Source organism: Lutra lutra, chromosome 6 (assembly GCF_902655055.1).
Source record: "Lutra lutra chromosome 6, mLutLut1.2, whole genome shotgun sequence".
NCBI lineage: Eukaryota > Metazoa > Chordata > Mammalia > Carnivora > Mustelidae > Lutra > Lutra lutra.
Genome location: NC_062283.1, coordinates 4,513,119 through 4,537,433, shown reverse-complemented (window position 1 = coordinate 4,537,433; position 24,315 = coordinate 4,513,119). Strand labels below are relative to the sequence as shown.

The 24,315-nt window shown below is 46.9% G+C and overlaps 1 protein-coding gene across 2 annotated transcripts in view; it reads right to left on the bottom strand.

Annotated features, from left to right (window-relative positions):
- The window catches only part of DCDC2 (doublecortin domain containing 2), a 139,448-nt gene that overhangs the window by 22,778 nt on the left and 92,355 nt on the right, over window positions 1–24,315 (bottom strand). The window lies entirely within an intron of this gene.

The following is a 24,315-nucleotide window of genomic DNA, read 5'->3' as shown; positions in this document are numbered from 1 at the left end:
ACAAGGCTGACCCAGCAGAGGGCTCTGTCCCAGACTCATCCTCACCCCGGGGCTGCTGACCCAGCAACACAGCCCTGTACAGGTATCCAGACAGAAGGGACCTCACACCTGTTACCTGCTCCCCACTGTTATCCCCAAAGCAGGGATGATGCTTGGTGCCTGAAAATACTAGCTCTAGAGGTTCTCCTTTCCCAAGAGAATGCCATGAACTGAATATAGGGTGTTGGAATAATTCTATTTAGAAAAATATTGAAAAATATACATATTTCTTCTTGCAACAGAATCACAGAGCTCACTCTGGGTCTCACACAAATCAATCTTGTAGTTTGCAAATGTCCACAGGATTTTCACAACCTAGGTCTCAAAAATTCTTACCCGTAAAATGTAATCTAAATTGCTAAGGCTTTAGGTTAAGCTCCTGTGACTTGTCTTCCCATGGAAAGCAACAGTGGCTCTTTTCTGTACCCAGAGAAGTTTTCCTGTTTCCCCCCAGTCTTCACTACTCCAGGCCAAGCCATCAAAGAGTCACAGAATAGGTTGTCATTCTATCTGCACGCCCCAAAAGAGGTTTAAGGTGTCAGTCCTTCTCACAGATATTTCCTCTGCCCAATTTTTAAGGATCTCCAGGGATGGAGAGTTCCCCTCCTTCCCTGGTAATCGATTACAGGACTCCCCCTGCAGTCTAGAAAATGCAGTTTCATCTTTTATCTTAGAACCTCCTCTATTTCTCCAATGGAAGCTTGTTTCCCAGAGCACGATTATCTGATGTGTCACATAATAACACGTCATATTGTTAAAGTTATAAAGTCACTTGTTACTTATGATTAAGTGGAAAGCATTCCTTTACATTCCTGGAGGAGCGATTATACATACAACACCAAGATACACACAAGACGTAGGCTGGTTGCTCAGGTTGCTGACACACCAATGAGTGTGTATTCGGAGATGTGAACACACCCCCAGTAAGGTTTTCCCTGGAGGAAATGCTGGAACAGGTAAGGGCTGGAGCAGAGCGCCATGGGCACTTAGAAGATCCAGCCACGTGAAAAGGGAGGGAAGGCGGGAGGAAATACAACCAAACTCAAGCCCTTCTTGTTTCTCCTAGAGAAACCATTTTCCTTTTTAATTACTTTTTTTGTGACTTGACTGGATATTGGCTTCTCCACTCTTTTTAAAGACCAGGGACAACAGAGCTGCCCTCAAAGCTGATTATACATGTTAGATTAATTCGTATGGATTAACTCATTTTGAGGATTATCTACAGCAATCATTTAATCCCAGACTGGTTCTTCCCATCATCCAACAAAGTCTTTCCACCCAATGATCCCTCCTTCCATCAGCTCTTGTTTGCTTAAGCAACCCAGAGTAGTTTTTCATTCATTAGAGTTTCCTCAGTTAAATCATCCTCCTCCATGTATATGAAAACTGAAAACATACATATATACAGGAATCCCTACCAGATCACTACCAAATGAGGATGTCAGCATTCACAACTGTTTTGGATCATCGCTAGCACTAATCCTCCCCAAAGACATGGCCCACACAGCAGAGCCAAGGATTACATCCTGCCTTGGTCTTGTCTTACTACTGAGGACGTGAATCCACGATGAAATCCCAGTCGGAACCTCACCATTTCAGAAGAAAGAATATAGAAAGCGACATAGAGAATGTGCTGAGTCCTCATGGATGTAGGAAAAAATCCACAGCGTTCTGCTCATGCACTCAACAAAGCCATCCTGGATCTAGCAGGAGTATGGGGCAGGCCACTTGGAGGGGCCAGGAAAATAGCCACCATTATTCTGTTGTAAAGCAGGAAAAGCAGAAGTGAGTAATCAAGTCTACAAAATTAGAAGTCAACAGAGATATAGTAAGCTCTTGGTCTCTCCATCAAACTCTGGAATTGGAACTCAAGAAAACAATGGCAGAAACAATGGAGATTGTGCCTTATTCACATGTGGAGTTCATAACCTTGAGAAGGTGAACAGGCTGCACAGTTTATCAAACGTTATCTCCGGTGTGGTTGTAAAAGGAAGATTAGGCATGTTTGACATTCATTGCTACTTTCTGGATCACCTTAGAAGACAGTAATCATACTTGCCCTCAAAACATCCTTTGAGTCAACCTTCAGCGAAAGGTGCTGTGCTCTAGTTATGACCTGAGTACACGATATTTTTGGATGACGTTTTGGCACCCAAGCATTGCACCTGCTTTCAAAGACACAACCAAGAGAAACCTACAGATCCGAAAGGAATATATTCTTAAACACTCACATCCAATGGAATGCTTAACTGTACCCAGCCAGAGCTATAAATGACTTGCAGATGTGTTTTAGAATAAACATTTCACAGGAAAAGAAAAATAAAATCAATAATAAAAAATAAAGTAAGATTGAAAGGAGACTGGAATGGAAAATGGCAGCCATAGGCTATAAAAGACAAAGAGACAAATCAACAAAACTCAACGTTGTGTACAGCGATACAGAAAACAGAGATAAACGTGTCTGTCTGTGGTGGCGTGCAAGGTCTCATTCATCAGCGAATGGAAACGTGAGCCATCTCCTTCAGCAGCACAGGCAAGAGAGGAAGGTCAGAGGGGAATTCACAGGAATAAATGGTGGCAAAAAAAAAAAATAAATAAATAAATAAGGAAGAAGGGCTAGGAAGTTACTCTGTGATGGGAGAAAGCCTACTAGGATTTTAATGTTTACTACACGTGTTATATAAAATTAAAAATAAAGAAATATGAAGTTCTAGAGAAAAATAATTTTACACAGCATGGGCTGATGATACATTGTTTATATAATACATATGCATTTTAGGAAGCTTGAAAAATGAAGAAAACAAACATCCTTCTAACCTCATGACCCAGAGATAACCACCAATAATAATTTGACAACCGACTCTTCCTTTTTCTCTTTGTCCTTCTCTTTCTCTCTTAAACACACACACACACATACACCTCAAAGTGGGATCTTATTGTATATATAGTATTTAAGTGTTTTTTTTACTTTAACTTCCTGAGCATGTCCCATATCATGAAACGTTATCTGAACACACAGGAAGTTGCTGTGTGTGGTGGTACCACATTGTAACTAGTGGACAATACTAAACAATGAAACATTGTTTTTAAATGAATAGGTAGACTTCATTCATTTGATTGAGGAGTCAATATGTATCAAGATCCACCCTATAAAAATTCTGGGAGACCTGAAAGAGTTGCTCTTGACAAGCTTAGCAGGTTTAGAAAGCTCACAGACCAGGGGACTACTTACCTTTCCACATGCCTGCCCTGTGGCTCCTTTCCTGCCCCAGGGGAATAAGTGCCGTGCACTGCCCACACCAAGTCCTCAATACATTCCACTTACATGAAATGTAAGTGGAAAGACAAGTTCATGGTTTCGTGTCTTCCCAGCACATTGAGTCCCTTCCTGCTCCGCGCCCCTCCCACCCTGTCACCAGGTCTGGAATTGCTCTTCCAAAACTTCCCCTGAGCCTGCAGACTTCCCAGTTTTGGTACAACTTCCACTGGTATGATCATCTCCTGTAAATCCCGGGTCTCTCTACTCAGTGTCTCATTTTGGAGGAAACCTCACCCATCTGTTTCTCTCCATCCTGTACCACCACCTGCATGGTTTCAATACCCAGGTGACGAGCCACTCCACACCGTGACCTGAATACTTCCGCTTCTCAACGCCACGGCCACGCCAGCTCCACGTTAGCACACGCCGCCTTCATCCTGTGCAGGCACATCCATCGCAGCCCACCTGCAGAGTCCACCCCCCCTCCTCCCATCTCAGGCATGCGTCCTCCACCTCCGGTTTACTCCTTTTACCCTCGTCCCCAAGCGGCTGCAGGCTGAAGTCTGTCTGTCCATCAGTCCCACTCTGGCTCTCCATTTCTTCGTTAAACACTCAGTGTTTTGGCACCACCACGAGCTGCTGCTCCTCTGTCTCCCTGGCCAGCCCAACCTCCTCTGTTCACGTTCTAAGTGCTGGACACCTAGAGCTGCATCGTGGGTCTACTTCTCTCCTGGGACAGTCTCATCAAGATCATGGTTTGAACACCAGCCATATGCCAATAACTCCTTAACCTAGATAAACCTCTTCAGAAATCCCAAAACTTACATATCGAATTGTCTAACTTGACAACTCCCCTTTGATATCAAATGGGCATCTCAACCTTAACGTGGTCAAAACAGAACACTGGTTCCCCCCCGACCCCCTGCCCACTGCTTATCATCCCTCTTCCCCGCCCCAGGAAGTGGCAGTACCACTTGACCCCCAAATCTGGGAATTACCCTCACTTCCATATTGCTCTCACTCCTTGTATCCATCCCATTATTGTCTTATCAATTCAAATTGGGATAAATATATCCCAAATCTGTGAATATTATTCCCATATCCACTATCAACTTGGTCTAAAAACTAGTTAGAAACTCTCTAATGTCTTCCCATCACGCAAAGAACCCAAGTTCTCTACTATGGCTTCCAAGGGTGAGATGAGGCACTTACCTCCCTTGTGACACACACCTCATATCACCTTGCCTTTGCCCATTCCACCCCAGCCACATTCTGTTTCTCCCACAGAAAACTCATTCCCACCTTTGTACATCTTATGCCCTCAGCCTGGAAAATTCTTTCCCTGTTTCACGTGAGTGGCTGTCCCTTGCCTTTCAGATCTGAGAAACCCACCTCCCTCCCTATTTCAGTAGCCACCGAGTCATTCATACATCTTGTTTTAGTTCTCTGCCTAGCATTTACTATGAGCTGACATTTTTTCCGATATATTCTGTGTTTCTGTGTTTGTCAGTCTCCACCAAACCATAAGCTCCACAAGCACACATAGACGCCCATACTGTTCAGTGCTGATCCCCAGTAATACAGCCCGGCATGAGGGTGGTCAGAAGGTGTTTGTTGAAAAAATGAAGAGCAGACACTCAAAAACATTTGCTGCACAGAGATGAAATGATGAAATCTAAGGAGCATGCCATTTAAAAGCCACTAGCCAGCCCATTAATTCTTCGCCCTGTTACGGGGTTGATGCCCCCTCTGGCCATACGAAGCGGTACAGCCTTCAGATGAGGAGGGGGAGCGGGAGGTTGAAAAGAAAGAAGGCTGAATACAACCTACACGGGGATCGACTGTGTATGCTGCGTGGTAGCTAAAAGAACAGCCCCCCAAAGATGTCCAGGTCCTAATCGTCAGAAACCATGACTACGTCACATTGATAAGAGAGAGGAATTAAGGTTGAAGATGGAATTACCGTTGTTAACCCTGAGATGGGGAAAGGATCCTGGACTATTCTCCTGGACCCAGTGTAATCACACGGGTCCTTGTAAATGAAAGAGACAGGCAGGAGAATCAGGGTCCTGGGGATATGGTATGAGAAAGACTTGCCTGGTCATTGCCGGCCTTGAAGATGGAGGGGGCTGTAAGACAACTTTGAAAACTCAAAAAGGAAGGACATGAGTTTTCCTCCTTAGAGACTCAAGAAGAAACAAAGTTCTGCCAACACTCCACGTATAAGCCAGTGAGGACCATTCTGGAATTCTGACCTCCAGGAACACACCATAATGAATTTGTATGTTGTGTTAAGCCACCCAGTTTGTGATAAGTTGTTACAGCAGCAACAGGAAACTAATACACCATGTGTCTAAAGATCATGGTCAAGAGAGAACATCAGGGCAGTCCCCACAGCCTATCCCCTTTCTGATTCCTGCAGGTCCCCTCCCAGACTGGGGCCACAGGCTCCGACGTGGTCCTCCCCTTCCGCCTTTCAGGCGCTGGTCCGAGAAGCCCTTGCAAGTCTGCTGGCTTTTACTTTCATCCTTTGTCAATACTTGTCCTTCACACTCCCCTACAAGATGCAGAAACCAACCACCCCCAGACACCCCCACATTGGCCAGCAGGACAGGGATTCCATTTTTTGAATGTCTTCCCTACCCCCGAAACCTCTGTAATAAAAGTCATTTGCTAACAAACTCAAGAGCGGGGATAAATTCGATCCACAATCCTGCTCTCGTTCAATTACTCTTCTAAGGCTCCAACTCCATGCTTGAATGCACAGACACCCAAACGCAGCGCTAATCTTTCTCACCTGACTTGCGAGTCGGCATTTTAGTGTCTATTACGCCGTAAAGCAACAGCAAACACGCTAGTAAAAATAAAAAGGCTCCTCAATTATTTTTCACTTATCCCTTATGAATTTTATTGCCTAAAAAAGTGAAAGCCGAGCTTTGGAGGTGGAGCCCTCACAGCATTACCGCGGAGTTCCCATTAATAGGAATCTGTTTCCTGCAGAAAGGGAACACAGACGCTCGTGTGGGGTTAGCCTCTGCAGCTCGAGGGGCCAAAACGGAAGGGTTCCTGGTCTCCAGGCATCCATAGCTCCGTCTGGTGATGTTACAGGACTCAGATGTTCTTGAGTAACAGAAGTTACTAGATTGTGAATGACAGGTGCACACAACTGGTGATAATTAGTCTTAAAGCCCAGCCACCTTGTTAAAAGCATACCTCCTCACTACAGTTACTCACAGTCGTTATTTTTGTTGTTGTTGTCGTTTTGTTTTGGTTTTTTTAAAGATTTTATTTATTTGACAGAGAGAGAGAGGTAGCTCACAAGTAGGCAGAGAGGCAGGCAAAGAAGAGAGGGGGAAGCAGGCTTCCCTATGAGCAGAGAACCCGTTGCGAGGCTCGATCCCAGGACCCTGAGATCATGACCTGAGCCAAAGGCAGAGGCTTAACCCACTGAGCCACCCAGGTGCCCCACTCACAGTCGTTTTTAGATAGTTTCGTAAACTGTATTTTGATGAGCTCTGTGTCTGAAATCGATGGGAACTTATCAGGACAAATAAGAAGAAAAATCACAGTCTGGTGCCCGGTTCTGAGGACTCCCTGGGCATATGAGATACCCAGTCAGCGGAAGCCTACATGTCAGCAAGAAAAGTTTAATGTGCCTGATGTGCCCGTCAACATTGTACTAGGATTTACTACTGAGATGGCCTCATAAAGAAATGTTAAATTAGAAACAAGACATTGATTTTAAAATGTAGCTCATTAAACCCAGTAGAGAAAAAAATGTGGGGAAACAAGGAGTCTATAGCTCTGAGTGTATAAAGTAATATTCTAAGAAGAAAAATGTATATACATATATATATATAGGCCTATTTAAAAAAAAAAAAAAACTATGTACCTTTTCTGTACGTCATATCAGTCACCAGAGACAGAATTGAAATTAAAATGGGTAAGAAGGTGACATAAAGGGGCGCCTGGGTGGCTCAGTGGGTTAAGCCACTGCCTTCGGCTCAGGTCATGATCCCAGGTCCTGGGTTCAAGCCCCGCATCGGGCTTTCTGCTCGGCAGGGAGCCTGCTTCCTCCTCTCTCTCTGCCTGCCTCTCTGCCTACTTGTGATTTCTCTCTGTCAAATAAATAAATAAAATCTTTAAAAAAAAAAAAGGTGACATAAAAATTATTTTCACTAGCTAATGTTAATGGGAATACATTCACATGTGAAATATGTTCAATTTCTGATATGTAACTCTCCGTAGATACCGATGACCGTCATCGTATCTTACTGAACTTCAAGGCTGACCCAGAGAGAGGCAGCCCCCGCACACCTTTCAGCAGGCGGCAAGGCGAGACGGATGAAGGCGTCCACGTGCCATGACACTTCCTTGTGAGAGGACACCGGCCGGCCTTTCCCGATCCTTGTTATGACTCACACCATAGCCTCCTCGCACCACTCCTGTGCGTTGACGGGTAATATCGGGAGGAGGAATCCCAGCACGTGACAGCGAGCATTCTGAGCGTGTCGGAGGCCGTGCAGAAATAGAACCCGAATGTTTTCTAATCACTCATCTTCCCCATATGTCTCATTATGTCCCACAGACCCAAATGGAAACTCCCTACAGAAACAGGAATATCACAAGTGACATCTTTCTTTGGCAATTCACAGCATGACAGGAAAACAACTTCACTCGAGTGCTTCCATTGGCTGAGTATTCCCAGCCACAGTTGAAGATATGTGGCTTCTTTCTACTCCCTGACCCCACTGCAGGGCATTAAATCTCACCTGTGACACAACTGAGGTTTAAGTCTGACTGTGAAGACTGCAGAGACTTGACCCAACTGCCGTTGCACTTTAAATGGGTGCAATGACATTTTCCTAGTGTAGACAGAACACAGGCAGTTTCGATCTTATCCCTGCCTTCCTTTTCTAATCTTTTTTTAAGATACAGATGTTTTATGATTTTTATCCAAATCAGAACTATTCAGAGGACAAAGAACAAAGCACACATTTACAATATATAGAATTCATTACTCAACCATTTTACAACCTGTGTAGGTTTTGCAGTAATTTCTAAAGTCTGTATCCCATACACAGGACTAAGAATAAGACAGTAGCTCCGTATAGGTTTGCCTAAGTCAACAAGGATATGTGGCTTTACTTTTTTGTTCCTAATTTTGTTACCTTATAAAAATTCCCCTGCACATTAGTTTTAGTTTACCAGAATAATTGAATTGTTCCTTCTTATACCTCAGGGACTTGGGAGTTACTTAATAAGTGGCTTAAAATCCCCGGTTCCTGTTCTTTTCTTTCTTTCTTTTTTTAAATACAGGTGAAGATCCTGAAGAATCAAGGTTTCTTTTTTTTTTATTTATTTTATTTTATATTTATTTATTTATTATTTATTTATTTATTTATTTATTTAACAGAGAGAGAGAGAGATCACAAGTTGACAGAGATAGGCAGGGAGAGAGGGAGAAGCAGGCTCCCTGCTGAGCAGAGAGCCCAATGCGGGGCTCAATCCCAGGACCCTGAGATCATGACCCAAGCCAAAGGCAGAGGCTTAACCCACTGAGCCACCCAGGCGCCCCCCCCCCCCCGGTTCCTGTTCTTAATTCTGGCTGGTCCAACTACCTTCAAACAACCTTGCATGTTCACCTGTTAAAGAGCCAGCCCTCCTCAAACTACTTCTCTGCTCTAGGAATTTTCTCTTGGTAACAAACAAAGTACTTGCACGTAATAGAAATACATGGTTCGATTAAATTCCTTAACTTTCTGTTCATTCATTCATTTATTCATTCATTCATTATGCCAGTATCTACTGAGCCTCCTCATGCTCAGACATGTGCTGGACACCAGCCGTAGAAAGAAGAACAAGATGCTTTCCATCTGCGGGGGAATCGGAGAACATCAAGGGCACAGAACAAGTGTAGCGAGTGCTGCACCAGCTGTCTGGTGAGAGGGCACAGAAGCAGGAAAGGGGAGTGCACAGGGGGACAGACAGAAGCTACAAATCCAAGGATGGACAGAACTCGACTCTGAGGAGCAGAGGACGGCCATACAGATGGAAAGATCAGTGTGTGCAAAGCCAGAGAGGCGGGGACTGCAGTCTGATGGGCTGCAGGGCGGGGTGGGGTGGGGAAGGAGTCGGAAAACCTTGTCTGATGGACAGATCTTACAGATGATGAAGAGTGACCGAGGGACCGGGGATGGGAACTGTCCTGGAGGACGGCAGCCCGGATGGAAGGGGGCGGGGATTCCTGGCAGGGTGTGCGCCCAGAGGGGAACAGATGGAAGGTACTAGTCCAGGCATTCGGGCACAATACTGCCCCGTGGAGCGATCGGGTCAGAGTGAGAAGACTGGCTAAGACCATAGAAAGGAAAAGTCTAAAATATGGTTCAGACGGAAGCAGTAAGAGGCTGGTAGCCTGGAGGGTTCCAAGGATGGGAAGGGAACTAAAGCATGGAAGGATGGGTCCCACGCATCTGTTGTGATAGCGGGACAGGTGCTGCTCAGGGGCACTGTGGTCTGCAGGAGACTTGTAGCTCCCGTGTGATGGCAGTGGCAGCAGGATGGGTGGAGGCGGCAAGAGGGACACGAAGCTGTACTCACAGGGCTCCGTGACCCCCAGATGGGGGAGGGGAGAGGTGAAAGAGCCACAGGGGACTCTCAGGTTTCCCGCCGGGGTGTCCATGTGGTTAGTAGAGCTATTTACCAAGATGAGGGACAGAAGACAAAGCGGGTCACTTGTAAGAAGGGAGACGATGAGTTCTGAGTCAGATGTCCTGGTTAGAGTCCCCTGTGACCTGTGCATCTTGACAGACACGTCAGGTAACTGGTTGGAAATACAGACCTGTTGACTAGCATAAGGTTTTAGGATGAAGATACAGATTTGGGTAAAGAAAGTCATCGGTCTGAACAACAACTTGCAATGAGAATAGAAGATGACTGGAGAGAAAATTCTAGGAAACAATGTTTAAGGGATGGGCAGAAGAGGAACCTACGAAGAGGAAACAAATAATGACCACTGTGAGAAAATAATCAGAGCATGAGCTGTCCGGGAACCCCAGGGGAAAGTGAAGGCAATGACAAGGGAGCAATCAGTATTAAAAAGTGTCCTCCAGGGGCCCCTGGGTGGCTCAGTGGGTTAGGCAGCTGCCTTTGGCTCGGGTCATGATCTCAGGGTCCTGGGATCAAGCACCGCATCCAACTCTCTGCTCAGCGAGGAGCCTGCTTCTGTCTTTCCCTCTGCCTCTCCCCCTGCTCGTGCTCTCTCTCTCTCTCAAATCAATAAATAAAATCTTTTAAAAAATTAAAATTAAAAGTGCCCTCCAGGTTGGTATCCCAGTGATCTGGTCAAAGAGGAGAGAGCAGCTTCCTAAAGCACGGCAATCAGGGTATATTGGGGTGTGGTTTGAAATGGGGTGAGGAAGTGAAGACAGGAGTGGGGATCACTCTTTCAAGACGATTTGCTGTGAAGCAGAGGAGACTTGTAACACTGAACTCAGAGGCCTGAAGCCATTAAGGTAGGAAGGGCTGAACCGGCGTCAAATCCCACCTTTTCTAACTCCTGGCTTCCAGTGAATTTGTCACAGATGCCCACACTATCACTTACGTCCCCCAGGCACAGGCATGTCCAGTGAAATCCAAGCATTGTTGCAAAAACTCAAACAGTTCCCCCAGCCACCTGTGACCGAGCCAAACCAAAGGAGACCATCTTCATCTTGATAACACAAATGTAACTAGAACTGTATGTCATGAAAATACCAATCATTCATGCTATACAGACATGTAGTGGGGTTTAAACCTCAGCTACAATGTCTACATGGTAATCTGTGTGCAGGGGGTCGGGGAGGCCAGCACCCGTCCCAGGAAACAAGTCACCTTCAGCCTGTATGCCTAAATGATGCAATCTTTAACAATCATCTCAGAGAAATAAAAAACTGCTTAGCTCCAGAAAACTACCAAGAATTCATGCAAGGAATCTTAAAACCCAAAGACTGGAAAAAAAAAAACAAACAGGATTTAAAATTTTCAAAAGCTATATGCAGTCAGTAAAAATTAAGATGGAAGACTGAAATAGTTCTGTAAATATTTGTTTCCAAATTACATACATGACATATACTTATGGGATTAAATACCTAGCTCAAACATGAAAATAAAGAGAGACTAACTGTGCATTTTCAAAAGTTGGTTATTAATCCCGATTATTATTAAATTACTCCTTTGAGAATCTAAGCCTCCAACATTCGCTTTCAACAACCAGCAATGATATGCTTTAAAACATTACACTCAACAACGCCGGTACTACTGGAAGAATAAAGCCAGAATCGCCACTTTTATAATGAGTCTGATTCTGAGACAGGTGCTGGAGATTGTGTGAGCTGTGGTCCTCGATCAGGGTAGAGGGACATAGGGGGCAAGTGTGCAAATTGGGGCAAACCGGTCATTCTGAATAAAGGGATGGGATAATTTTTCATCTCATCTGTTTGGTGAAGGTAAGATGCCTGAACTGTTCGTTAAATCTGAGTGAGAGTGTCTTAATTTAACCATTTTGGCATTTTACATACAGCGTGCTTCTATTTGCTCGAGACAAAGCAGGATCTCTTGAATGCGTACCATTGCGGGGGTTTATATTTGCTCCACGGATGATAAATTTCTGTCGGAATTGATGCCCCGCCGAAGATGTAGCTTTACTTTGGTTAACATGCCATGGGAAGTCACAATATACTCAATTCAGCGCTATATCTATGAACTCTGTGATTCAAGGAGAGGCCACCAATAAGTAGCTGAAAAACAAATCTTTGCCCAAGACATTCTTCTCTGCAGTATCCACCATGTTCCAAATTTTGTTTAAAGCCACCTAAGATAAATCCACTCAAGTGAGCCTACTGAATTCCATCGTAGGATGACTCGATAACCACACGTACGACTGACACCGCACTTTGATGCAGACATGGACATAGATATTCAGCGAGTGATATGGACATTCAGATATAAAGCGACTACATACGGAGTACAAAATTTGAGGGAATCAAGGGAACAAAAATGTCAAACCATCAATGGGAAAAGTGATCCCAATAGCTTCGGTTAATGATGGGAAATACACGGGTTAGCTACAAATAGGACTCTGTGTTACGAAACGCTTAAGGAAGGAAACAGGTCAGAACAAATCAGTCTCCATTTTGCTAGCTTAGACTTAATGTTGCTCCAACAACACAGGCTGACTGGACACCCTCCGGATTCTCCACTCTTTCCCTAGTGTTCAGACTCGGAGTTTCAGTCTGTATTATGACAAAAATCTAAGAATGTTGTACTTTTGCGAAGATAGAAAATATTATCCTCTAGCATTTTTGCCTGTGATTGAAGTTCATCACCTAACAGTTTCCTTCCAAAAGGAAGAATTTTGGTACCTTTCAAATATCCTTGCTGCTTCTTCACTGATCATTGAGAAACACCAATAACCTACTTGTGGGGTTTCTTTTTGTTTCGTTTTGGAGAGAGAGAGCACGTACATGAGTGCATGAGCATGGGGAGGAGGGACAGACAGAGAGACACAGAATCTTATGCAGACTCCACACCCACTGTGGAGCCCATCACAGGTCTTGAACTCACAACCCTGAGGTCCTGATCTGGGCCGAAATCAAGACTTGGATGCGTAACCGACTGGGCCACCCAGGTGCTTCCCCGATAATCTACTTCTTTTAATCTTGGGGAGGGGGAATCAGAAATAAAGAAATCTTTCTTTGGATCTTTCATTAACCTATAACTTTTAAGTATTCCTGTTGCATTAAGTGGGTAAGAATTAACTTTTGCTTCATTATATAATGTTTTTGCATACGTGCAGTGAAGATAAAACACAAAGATTGGTAAACCTAAGAAAATGTCTATTCTAGAATAGGGTGGAAATGCTTATTATCTGGTCAGGAAACATTTTTTTTTTCTTCAGCATTTACCTAAAATAAGGGAATAATAATAGTGATAATATTAATAACGATGATGATTAGCTAATAGTTAGCAGATGCTTATTATATGACAGACACAGTTCTGAGCACCTTACACGGGAAACCCATTCGCTGCCTGAAACAACTTTATGAAGTAACTAGACTTAATGAAGTAACTGCTGACACGACCTGCGTTTTATGTGCAGACGACGAAGGTACGTGAACCTTCCTCGGTGGTGAGTGTCGAAGCAAGATTCAGACACAGCGACTCAAACTGGACAGCTTGACCATGATTGTTTTTTTCCCTCATCATAGCACATACCCTCCCCAATGTCCATCACCCAGCTGACCGTGCTTTTAATGCAGGCTTTCTGACGTGCCAGTCCTGACCCACTAGTGGATCGTGACATCAGTTTAATGAGGGGCAAGTAGTGGTTTTCAAGCAAAACAGAAGAAACCAGAAAATGGATTGTGACCCCAGGGTCAGCTTCATGGGTATGGGGTCGGGGGCGGGGGGTGAAGACCGTACCAGAGAGAACACTCCACTTAGTTTAATGCTCTGCTGGCACCATCTTGAAATTCTTTTACTTTTTTTTTTTTTTTTTAAGATTCTTATTTATTTATTTGACAGAGAAAGAGTACACACAGGCAGGGGGAGCAGCAGAGGGAGAGGGAGAAGCAGACTCCCCGCTGAGTGGGGAGCCCAATGCGGGACTCAATCTCAGGACCCTGAGATCATGACCTGAGCCGAAGGCAGACGCTCAACTGACTGAGCCACCACCCCCCAGGCATCCCACCACCTTGAAATTCTTAATACTTTTATCTTTGAAGCTGCATTTTGTAAGTGAAATCCGGTGAGACAACAGAGCATGTCTGTGAGGAGAGGAGACACAGACAACACACATGCCTGTGGTTGTTGGCCACCCTGATCACCTACGGGGTCTGCTGTGTCCCCCGCTCCCCAGCACCATGAGCGTGGAGCTCAGGTGCAGCCTCACAGTGGGAGTGTCTATCTGTCGAGACTCAGAGTGAGTACCAGGAAAGCATGTTGTGCCTGCATTGGAGCCAGGGGCTATGGGGTCACTGACGGCCCCTCGAGGCCACCTGTGCCACTAACACCAGAACTTGCTTCTAAGGGGTAAAGAATCCAGTGGTGCTCTAGGAAATCCTAAAAAGCAAGGGTACTCCTGGCTTGCTCTCTCTGACTCGAGTGGCCTCCCTGGAGAAGTCAAGCGCTTCTGGAAACAATGACATGGCCTGGAAGGGAAACAGGGGGTGACCCTTGGCTTCATCCCTTCTCAGTCCTTCCTCGCTCACCAGCAGGCCGTCGGGCAGGAGGGCAGGTAAAACGTGTGCACATGAGGACGTGTGGAGGGTCGTGAGTGGTGGTGACAGAGGAGTCCCACTCGTCTGGTGAGGGCGGAGGCACGCGCAGGTATGAGCTAAGAGACGCCAACTGTGTCCTTTCAACCACACGTGTGAGGGAAACGCTCTTACGTCTCACGTGTGAAATCAGCATTGCACGATAGAAAGACAAGGGGCAAAGTTCATCCTCGTCAACATTTTGAATTTAATTTTAACTTCTTTAGAATGACAGTAACAGCAAATAAAAAAACACCATGGAGAAGGAGCGTGGAAGCAAGGGGAGGGTGTACATTCAAGGATGTCGAATAGCACTTTCCTCCTGCTTTCTGAACAAAAGGTGCCACTTGTCCATGTGGTTCACTGGACCTTGCAAATTGTGTGGACAGACAAGCAGTCCCCACAGTGACTACTGCTCCGCACACCTTTACTTCGTGACACAAATGTTCAGAAGCCCACGTGTGTGTACATGACATTGTATGTCTTTTTCATACTGCGGGTCACAGAAAATTTAAATAGCCTTCACTACACTGGAGAGAATAAAAGGCAATACGGACCCTCTCTCCTTGCCACCCTGAAAGATGAGCCACTCCTTCAGGACAACACACTTCTGGCAGTCCTGCTCCCCGTTGTGTTCTGAAAGATCACCCTAATCTGGCCCAGCTTAGACCTTCCAACCACACGTCCCACACCTCTGCCACCAGGCCTTCACCCCACCCCCCAGAGCAAACCCTGTGGCCCTGGCCTGCCCGTCCTCACTTCCCTGTCCCCCTTCGAGTGGGCCATCTCCCCCTTAGCTTGGCACCTGTACTCACACCATCTCCAAACGGCCACCCGGCCCATCCATTCTTCCCTTCAGGATGCAACTCAAGGGCTACCTCCCAGAAGCCTTCCATCTCTCTGTACTTTCCATACCTCCACTCCGTACCCTAACACGTGATAGACAGTTAGACACTGTCACACAGAGGATATGAGACTGTTTCAACTCACTTCATGTCTCCCAACGCCCCTAACGTACGACACGGTTGGGCGACACACAGCGCTCCCTCTGGAGCCGGGACGGGGGAAGGGAGCTCGCATTCCTGAAAGCCTAGAATGAAAGCAGGAACTTTCCTCATAACCGCCCTGTGAAGGAGGTACTTTTATTCTACTTTATGGACCAGGAACCTGAGGTTTCAATAACTTGCCCAAGGTTGCACAGAGCCAGGCCCAAGGCCCAGGTGTCTCCCACGACAGTGCCTTTTACAGGATACCCACCTTGGAAGACGTGGCCCCACCACGAAGGGGGATACCTGCAAATTACACACCCAGACAGATGTCTGAAGAGTCACAAGGGAGAGCTGTTTTACTTCTGAAGTTCCAGGCTGCCCTCTAAGTTACGGACGAGGAGAAGAAAACTCACAAGTGAAGAATGGAGATCGAAGGCCAGGGTGGGGAAGGCCAAAAAAAAGGGCACATGGGGAAGGCAGGAAGGTGAGTAGTTTTGAGATCATTTTGGGAAAACAAACGAGAAAGAGAAAGAACACTTGAGAAGAAATCAAAACTGGAGGGAAGTTTAAGAAATGAAACTTTGTGGGAACAACAGAGAAGAGAGAGGTATCAATTTAAAAATGCTGGCAGGACGCCGGGTAGCTCAGTCAGTTAAGTGTCCAGCTCTCTGTCTCAGCTCAGGTCTTGATCTCAGGGTTGTGAGCTCAAGCCCCAGCCCCAGTCCCAACACTGGGCCCCACACTGGGCACAGAGCCTACATAAAAAATTAAAAAAAAAAAAAAACACGTTTTTTTAATGTTGGAAACTCAGGCATAGAATTCAAAGAATGAGTCTTTTTTATTTAATGATTGTATTTATTTGATAGAGAGAGAGAGGGAGACAATGAGGAGAGAAGCAGGCTCCCCACTGAACAGAAAGCCTGACATGGGGCTCCATCCCAGGACCCCTGGATCATGACCTGAGCTGAAGGCAGATGCTTAACCAATGGAGCCACCCAGGTGCCCCTCAAAGTATGAGTTTGAGTCTGGTGTGTGCCCTGGAGGGAGTTTGGAGAAAGAAAGAAATATCGTCTGCTTTTCGCTTCATGGAGGGATAGCTAAAGAGTCAATTGTGAGCTCTTCCTTACAAATCTTAACCTGTGATTGAACCCCCTAACCATCATTCAGGATAATTCTTCTTCCATGTGAAGTAAAAGTGCATCTTGTCCTGACTTTGAGTTTAACTGTTGGAACCCGTCCATCAAAGGCGTGATTGCCAAAAATTGTATCAGAGCTGCTGGCGGCGATAACACCGTTAATGTGGGAGATGAGCGTAACCGGCAGTGATACCCAAGTGAGAACATCCGTAACGATTTCCTTCCCAGCTCCACAGCGAGAAGCGAAGGCTTTCACTTCAGAGGAAAGAAACTCTGAAAAACCATCTGTTTCCCTTTGACATTCCTAAGCTGATATATATTTCCTTTTTCATTGAGAGGAGAGTTAAAAAAAAAAAAAAGGCGGGAGGAACAAGCTATTCTCCAGATAGAACGGGGCACCTGTCAGGTGGCAAAACAAAGCAGACAAGATAAAAACAATCAAAATACTGAACACCTCTTCCAACAGTGAAGTCATAAAGTTCCATCATCATCAACACTTACTTCTTTTTTTTTAAAGATTTTATTTATTTATTATTTGACAGACAGATCACAAGTAGGCAGAGAGAGAGAGAGAGGAGGGGAAGCAGGCTCCCCACTGAGCAGAGAGCCCGATGTGGGGCTCCATCCAGGACCCTGGGATCATGACCTGAGCCGAAGGCAGAGGCTTTAACCCACTGAGCCACCCTGGCGCCCCTCAAGACTTACTTCTATTTTCAATCACATTCACGTCTTGGAATATATTTTCCTTTTCGGATACAAAAGCTGAACTTTTATGGGGAAGAAAAATGGTAATGCGGCAAGTGTGTATTTTCACTGGAGTACTATGTATGAATTAAAAAAAAAAGTCAATATATTCCTTTTCAAAAAGTCAGCGGCCAGATGAGCTGAGTGCATATTAATGAATCCCACAGCTGGGTTGAAATGGAATCTAGCAAACCTCTACTAGAAAGCATTCAGAAAAAAGCTTTTCAATAAAGAGGGAGCTCCTCATATAGAAACTGGGTCTAACTGGATGGACTGCCCTGAATTCTTCTCTGAAAAGTTCAACAGGCCAACCTTACATTCAAGTGTATTCGGTGTTGTTCGTAAATACAATCTAGGAGGCCTATTTTAAAGCCAGAAGATGAAGGCACATGCCGGGGTCACGAGTGGCCGCGAGGGACCCGGCAGACAAGCCCTGGGGCTTACGCTCAGCTCGGCACGCCCTCCCCTTCCCAGCTTCTGTCCCTTACAAAGCTCATGCAGGTCGCAGCAATCTTACCTTAACTCGGGAAAGGTCGCCAAATTGTCAGACCATACCTGCTGGAAAATTAAGAACTAAAGAAATAAACGCACCAAGACAGACACATTTACACTAAATAAACTATGCAAATCTGTTGCACGTCTGACATACTTCCTGGGATTTATTAACTTGCAAGAGGAAGCTATAAATTGCCCCGCCCAGGGGTCGTGACAAGCTGGCTTCTTCACAAACTGTCCTGTGCCTGAGGATTCATGGCCAGTGGGACCGGCCAAATGCACTGATGTAGCGGTCGCTCCGTGCTCTCCAAAAAAGGCACAATGGACAGAGACGTTCAGACAGCTGGTCATGAGAAAGAGTTCAAGAGTGAAAACTGTTCTTAGACATCACCGTACGGAGCTTTCCCACCAGCGGAACATGAAAGTGAGAACTGGCTTTTGTGGGACACATCACATGACCTTGACATCGCCCCTGACCTTTGCCTTCGCACAGAGGATTGGGACAATCTGGACCATCAGCAGATGTGCCCACAGCACGCAGAATCCCATCAACGCCCTCAGGAAAGAGGAGGAAGCGTGTGCGAAGGAGAGAGGAGGAAGCCTGAGGGTTGATCTCTCCCTCAAGGGCAGAGGGGGCGAGGACTCCACATCCCCAGAGCGCACAGGGAACAGACTCCAGATCTGGCCTTACCGTGTATAAACCCTCCCGCGGGGCTGTGCACTCATTCATTCTTTCACTGTCTGAACTGTGTCCCAACCAACCAAAGAAGACAGCCCCTGCCCCAACATACGCAGACCACACGGCGGGTGCTCCAGCGGTCTAATGGACAACGGTGTGTCGTGCTGTGGGGCACCGAGCATCGAGCCATCAAACACCCCAGGAGAAGGGCACAGAGGAAAGGGTGTTGAAGCTGGTGTGAAAGAAAAAGTACAGGTGCAAGGCCACATGAGGGACGGAGCCCAGTGGTCCAGGTTCAAGGAGCTGTGCAGGATGGCTCTGGGGGACCAACTGGACACGGGGAGAAAGAAATCCTGCAGGGGCAGCTGAAGCTCAATGCAGAAGGAGTTCTGTAAGCCAGTCCCAGAAAGGGGGGCCTCCGGCAGGGTTTTGAGCAGAGGAGGAAGGTCCCAAGGTCTGAGCTTTAGATAAAGTACTCTGGCAGTAGGTGAGGGGTGAACTGCATGCCAGGGGACAGGGGAAGCATGAGGGTCCCGGGGGGATCACAGCCTGTCCACCTGGGACATCAGGGGACAAACTCAGAGACTTGAACGTTGAAGGAGAGGTAGGTCAGTTAGAGGAGTCAACGAAGAAGTGGAAAGATAGAGAGGCAGGAGGAGAACCAAAGAGGGCTGTCAAAGTCAGAGATGGCTTTAAAAAAAGGAGTAATCGGGAGACTTAAAGAGCCCTTGACAGGGCTGGGCTGGCTTTGTGACAGGCACTCCGCATGCATTAGCGCAGTTAATACGAGGCTGTGATCACTGCAGTCCTATTGTCATCTCATGCTACTGGAGAGGAAATCAACGTAGAGGGCATCTGAGTAACCTGTCCAAGGTCACACACGTGTGTAGTGACGCAGGAGGGGCTAAGATGCCAAGTGGGATGAAGCTGGATGGAACCTTCTGGAAGTCAAGGGCAGCGTGTACCCCTGCATTTTCACTAGAAGTCAAAGACTGAGAACCATTTCGCGAGATTGAAGTGTGACATGTAGGCACGCCATCGGAGAGGCTGGGTGGAAGCCAGTGACACTTAAGTCTTTACTCATACGATTCGCTCCATTCTCTGTGGCTGAAGCCCTTGGGGGTGTGTGTGTTAGCAAGTGCACATGTGTGTGCCCGCCCACACATGCAGTGTGTGTTGATGCTTGAAAATAAGAAGGGAGAAAGCAGCTGGAAGGCAAAGGTCTCGTAAGCGCCTTTCAGGGGTGAAGGATGTTGTCCTAAGGATGGCAGGAGCACTCACGACCTCCTGAGTCCCCGCACCTCCCCGAGGCTTCTCTCGTCCCAGCCCCTCAGTCTGGTTTCGGCTCTTCCTCTTCTGCGATCCCACCTGTCACAGGGAGCTACAGACTAACGCACCCCGCTGGGAGCGCCCCTTGGGAAGGGACCACACCTTCCTCGTCTTCCTATCCTTAGCATCTAGAGCCAGGAAATCAATCAATTAAAAAATAAATGTGTGGGCATGTGTTTCTGGCAGATACGTGTTTTAGAAATACTCCTCTTGGAGCCGTGTGCAAGCCCACCTGAAGAGCCCTGGAGGGAGGACCTTTCTTCTAAGTCACAAACATGCTTTCTGCTCCCAGGTTTTCCTCCTCCAATTTGGGGGCTCCTACACCCCCAAATTTTGGTAAGCGGCTGCTGAGTCTATGCCCCAATAAAAACTTGTAAATGCATCACTGCTGTGGGACTCCAGGTGCTTCTGAAAGATGTTTAAGTGGAACAAAATGTTTGTTCCATTTCGGTGAGATGTACAAAGAGGACCGGGCTGTCAGTGAGTCATTCTCGAGTATCTGCAGTGTGCTGGGCAGTTTGTTACATGGCATCAAGCTAGAACAGGCTAGGGGACAGGAATAAATGAAGAAGTCTGCCCCTGGTGTGGAAAGGCATGTGGCTTAACTGCATAAGCACACATGCACACAAATGAGTGTGCATACATATATGTGCACACAGATCTGTGTATCCAGACAGATGCGCCCGGCGTGCGACACCAGTCAGACCGTTCAACACCTCGTTCCACTGGGAAGGAACGGCTAACGTGGGCAAGTCCAGGATTTGCTTCTGTTCTGTGTTACATACAGACAGCCTTGCACGGGCGATTTTGTCTATAGGATCTCACACACACACACACACACACGGACGTGCATGTTCTGGGGCTACAGCTCTTTGGTTAAGTTGGAAACTCCTTTTCTTTTTAATTTGACTACCGAATTCAACCTAGATAAACATTCCTCCAAAATTCTGCCAATTAATTTCCCACTTGAAATGCCTGTGCTCCCATTAATGCCAGAACAATTTTTAAAAATTTTAAAAATTTTTTAAAAAGGATACATTACACACCAAATCATAACACAGCACGACTCTGCACTCCAGCACACGTCAGTGAAACACTGGCATCTAGAATTTCAGCTACACACCTGTCTCCTGCTGTTCTGTTCCCTCTTGCTTAAAGCCTTTAAAAAAAAAGATTTTATTTATTTATTTGAAAGAGAAAGAGTGAGAGAACGAGCGGGAGTCCAAGCAGGCGCAGGGTTGTGGGGGGCAGGGGTGGAGACACGCGGACCCCCTGCTCAGCACGGAGCCCCATGCAGGGCTCAGTCCCACGACCTTGAGGTCCGGGCCTGAGCCGGAATCAAGAGTTGGACGCCCAAGAGCCTAAGCCCCCAGGCACCCCTGCGTATAGCCCTAACACAAATTACAAGTATTTATTCTTCTCTCACAGGTAAGTTCAGCATTATATAAGGATTTAGCACATAATAGCTTCCCGGTGGCGGACGTGTGTTTTCACTGGACGTGAACGTTCACTGACTGACCAACTTCTATTGACATGCGCTCCCGCCGTCCGTGACCCCGACCGGTATCGTCCTAGCATTCAGGACCCAGAGGCGAACAGAAGACGTGGACCCTGGCCTCAAATACATCATGTTAATAAATAAAAACACATTCTGTGTAATAGATACCATAACGAGCGTGTGCAAAGAGCTCGTGGTCCCCTAAAAAGAAGAGTGATGATTTCTGACTGAAGGCCTACTGGAGACCTCACGGACACAGGAATCTTAGCCGGTTCCTGCCAGGCGTTCTCAAGCCCGGTGGCAGGACTATCCCCTGCACGAGTGTGAGCCGTGAAGACAGGCAGACCCGACCAGGCTCACGAGCCACACACAAGAGACGGGCCTGGCTCAGGTGAGCAAGAAGCCCCTCTTTTCCAAGACAGAGGCACAATCCCATCTGTGTTTCAGATAAGAACGTGCAGCTCTCAGGGACAGACTGAAGGGGAAGGCGGCTTGGGGCTGAGAATCCCTGAGCTGGGCTCCCGCAGGTAGAGACAGTAGAACCTGGGGTGATGGAACTGGGGAGCACAGATGACTCTAGAATATGCCAGAAAAGGACCAAACGGCGCCCTGGGGGATGTAGCCAAGAAGAAACACAGCTGAAGGGGGACGCTGAGCATTCTCACGTAGGCGTCTCAGTGAGATATACTAGGAAGATATATCTAGAGGGAGACACAAAGCATGGTTTGATCTAGAACATTCTAGGTTTGAAAATCCAGTGCATCTGCGAAGGGCTTCAGCAGGTAGCTGGGATGCAGGACCGGTGCTCCAGCAAGAGACAGAGTCCAGAGATGCAGAACCCAGGGGAGGGCCTCTGACCTCGCCAAGGGACACCACACTTGAAGCCAGAGAGGCAGGCTGACGTCTCTTCTCAGACTGAGAAGGAACAGGAAGGCAGAAGGGGAAGACGGCAGATAAGAACATCACCAAAACCAAGAAAAGAGGTTTGAGAGGACGGCAGGGTACCCCCAAACAGTGGCATGATGTGCTGACTTCATTAAGTGATAACAACACGGACAACTTTTTGGAAAACGAGCCTCTGGATCAGATGCCTGCTTGTGAGTCAGTCAGTAGATGCTAAAGGTTCAGGTCCATGAGCATGAGACCAAGAGGAAGAGAAGCAGAGCCCTGGGACATTCCAGGCGGGAAATAAAAGCAAAAACAGAGCACTGGAGGAGCAGGGTCAAGGGACCTAAGGAAGGGGACCTGCCTGCTAGGATCCTGCTGCAGGGTGGTGGGAGATGGAGCCGGACCTGCTGAAGGACTCCTGAAGAGACTTAACAACCCAGCAGAGATGCTGGGACCCTCCCAGACACCGCTACACCCGCAGGTCCCGTCTGCTCTGTTCCAAAACCTGACCACGACCACCCCACATCATTCCTGGCAGCTTCCTCCATACCAGCTCCTGCCCTAACAAGGGGTTGAGCAGGAGGGCAGAATTCCACCCCCCCCCCCCGCCTTTTCTACCAGCCCAGGCTGCAGACGACCCCGCCTGCCCATTCTTCTGCTGACCTCACCAGCCCCACGTGCACAGCTGACCGTGCCCCCATTAATCCGGCAAACCGAAGGGGGCACGTCAAAGATGCCCCGCAGCTTACCCCTGGGGAATTCTCACTAACCTGACTATCAGGGTGGGAAGGAAGAGAGGAAAGACCCAGACTTGCTCCCTGGCTAACAACTGTTCAAAGATGGTGATTCTCACACTTGCTGATTCCATCTTAAAAGAGCCTTTTGCGGCAAAAGAGAACACGGTTCACTTTTTTCTCTCCGGTTTTCTTCCTTCTCTTCTGTGGTGTGGGAAAGAACATGCCCGTTGCAGTTCACAGGTGGGGTACTGGTCAGCTCCTTAATTTCGGTGAAACACACATCACAGTGGATTATACGGGAATTATCAGTGACTTACGTAATGGAACCCGATGAACACAAAGGGGTTTCACTCTTAAATAATTAGGGGAAAATCAGTTCTGGCTTCTTTTTGGAATCTGAAAGCTTCTTCCTACTGTAGACAGGATCAAAAGGTTACTGTAAATTTGGAGAAATGTCTGCACACAGCTTGGAGAAATTTACACGTTGGCTTTTTAAATGAAGGCACTTTTTATAGCATTAATTGGAGATTTCCAGCAGCAGGGGGTGAGATTTCATTTTTATTTTGTAAGGAAAAGTCTAACCGTTGTCAAATGGCCTGGGTAGAAGTGAATTATTTTGAGTTTTTTCCTCAAACTCTCAGAAATGGAGCGGTTACTTCCTGCCGGGTAATGGCTTTCTTCTGCCATGGAAATGTGGGATCAATCTAGCTTTAAACAGAGAGATTTTTCTAATGCGTTTTTGGTATTTTTCAAGCTGTGATACAGCGGATAGGAGTTCTTATAAAATGTGAATTACAGGAAATTCATATTTATAAGCTCCTGAGAGTGATTTCAGAACGCTGACTTTTTAAACATCTGCTAATGAAGATTCCCGAGAGTAGCCCCGCGCCGCCGACACTCCCCATTCCCCATGTGGGCCCCTCTGTGTGGCCCGGGCATGGGGCCCACGCTGTGAGCTTCTGGTCACTGTCCCTGAGCCACAGTGGAGGAGAGAGGGGCCTGGACCGTGATCCTCGAACGAGGTTCCCAGGGGTCACCTGCTAGGTGTGGCAGCCACAGTCCCCTCAAGAGCTTTGCGGTCGTGTGTGGCTTTTCATTTTTCCTGGAACAGGGGAAATCACGACACCTCGAAGGAGACACATGGTGGAAACAGGTGGAAGCAGGTTGGCATCCCCTGCTCACCCCATCCTGGTTTCCGACCTTGGTGCTAACAGATTAAAACCACACA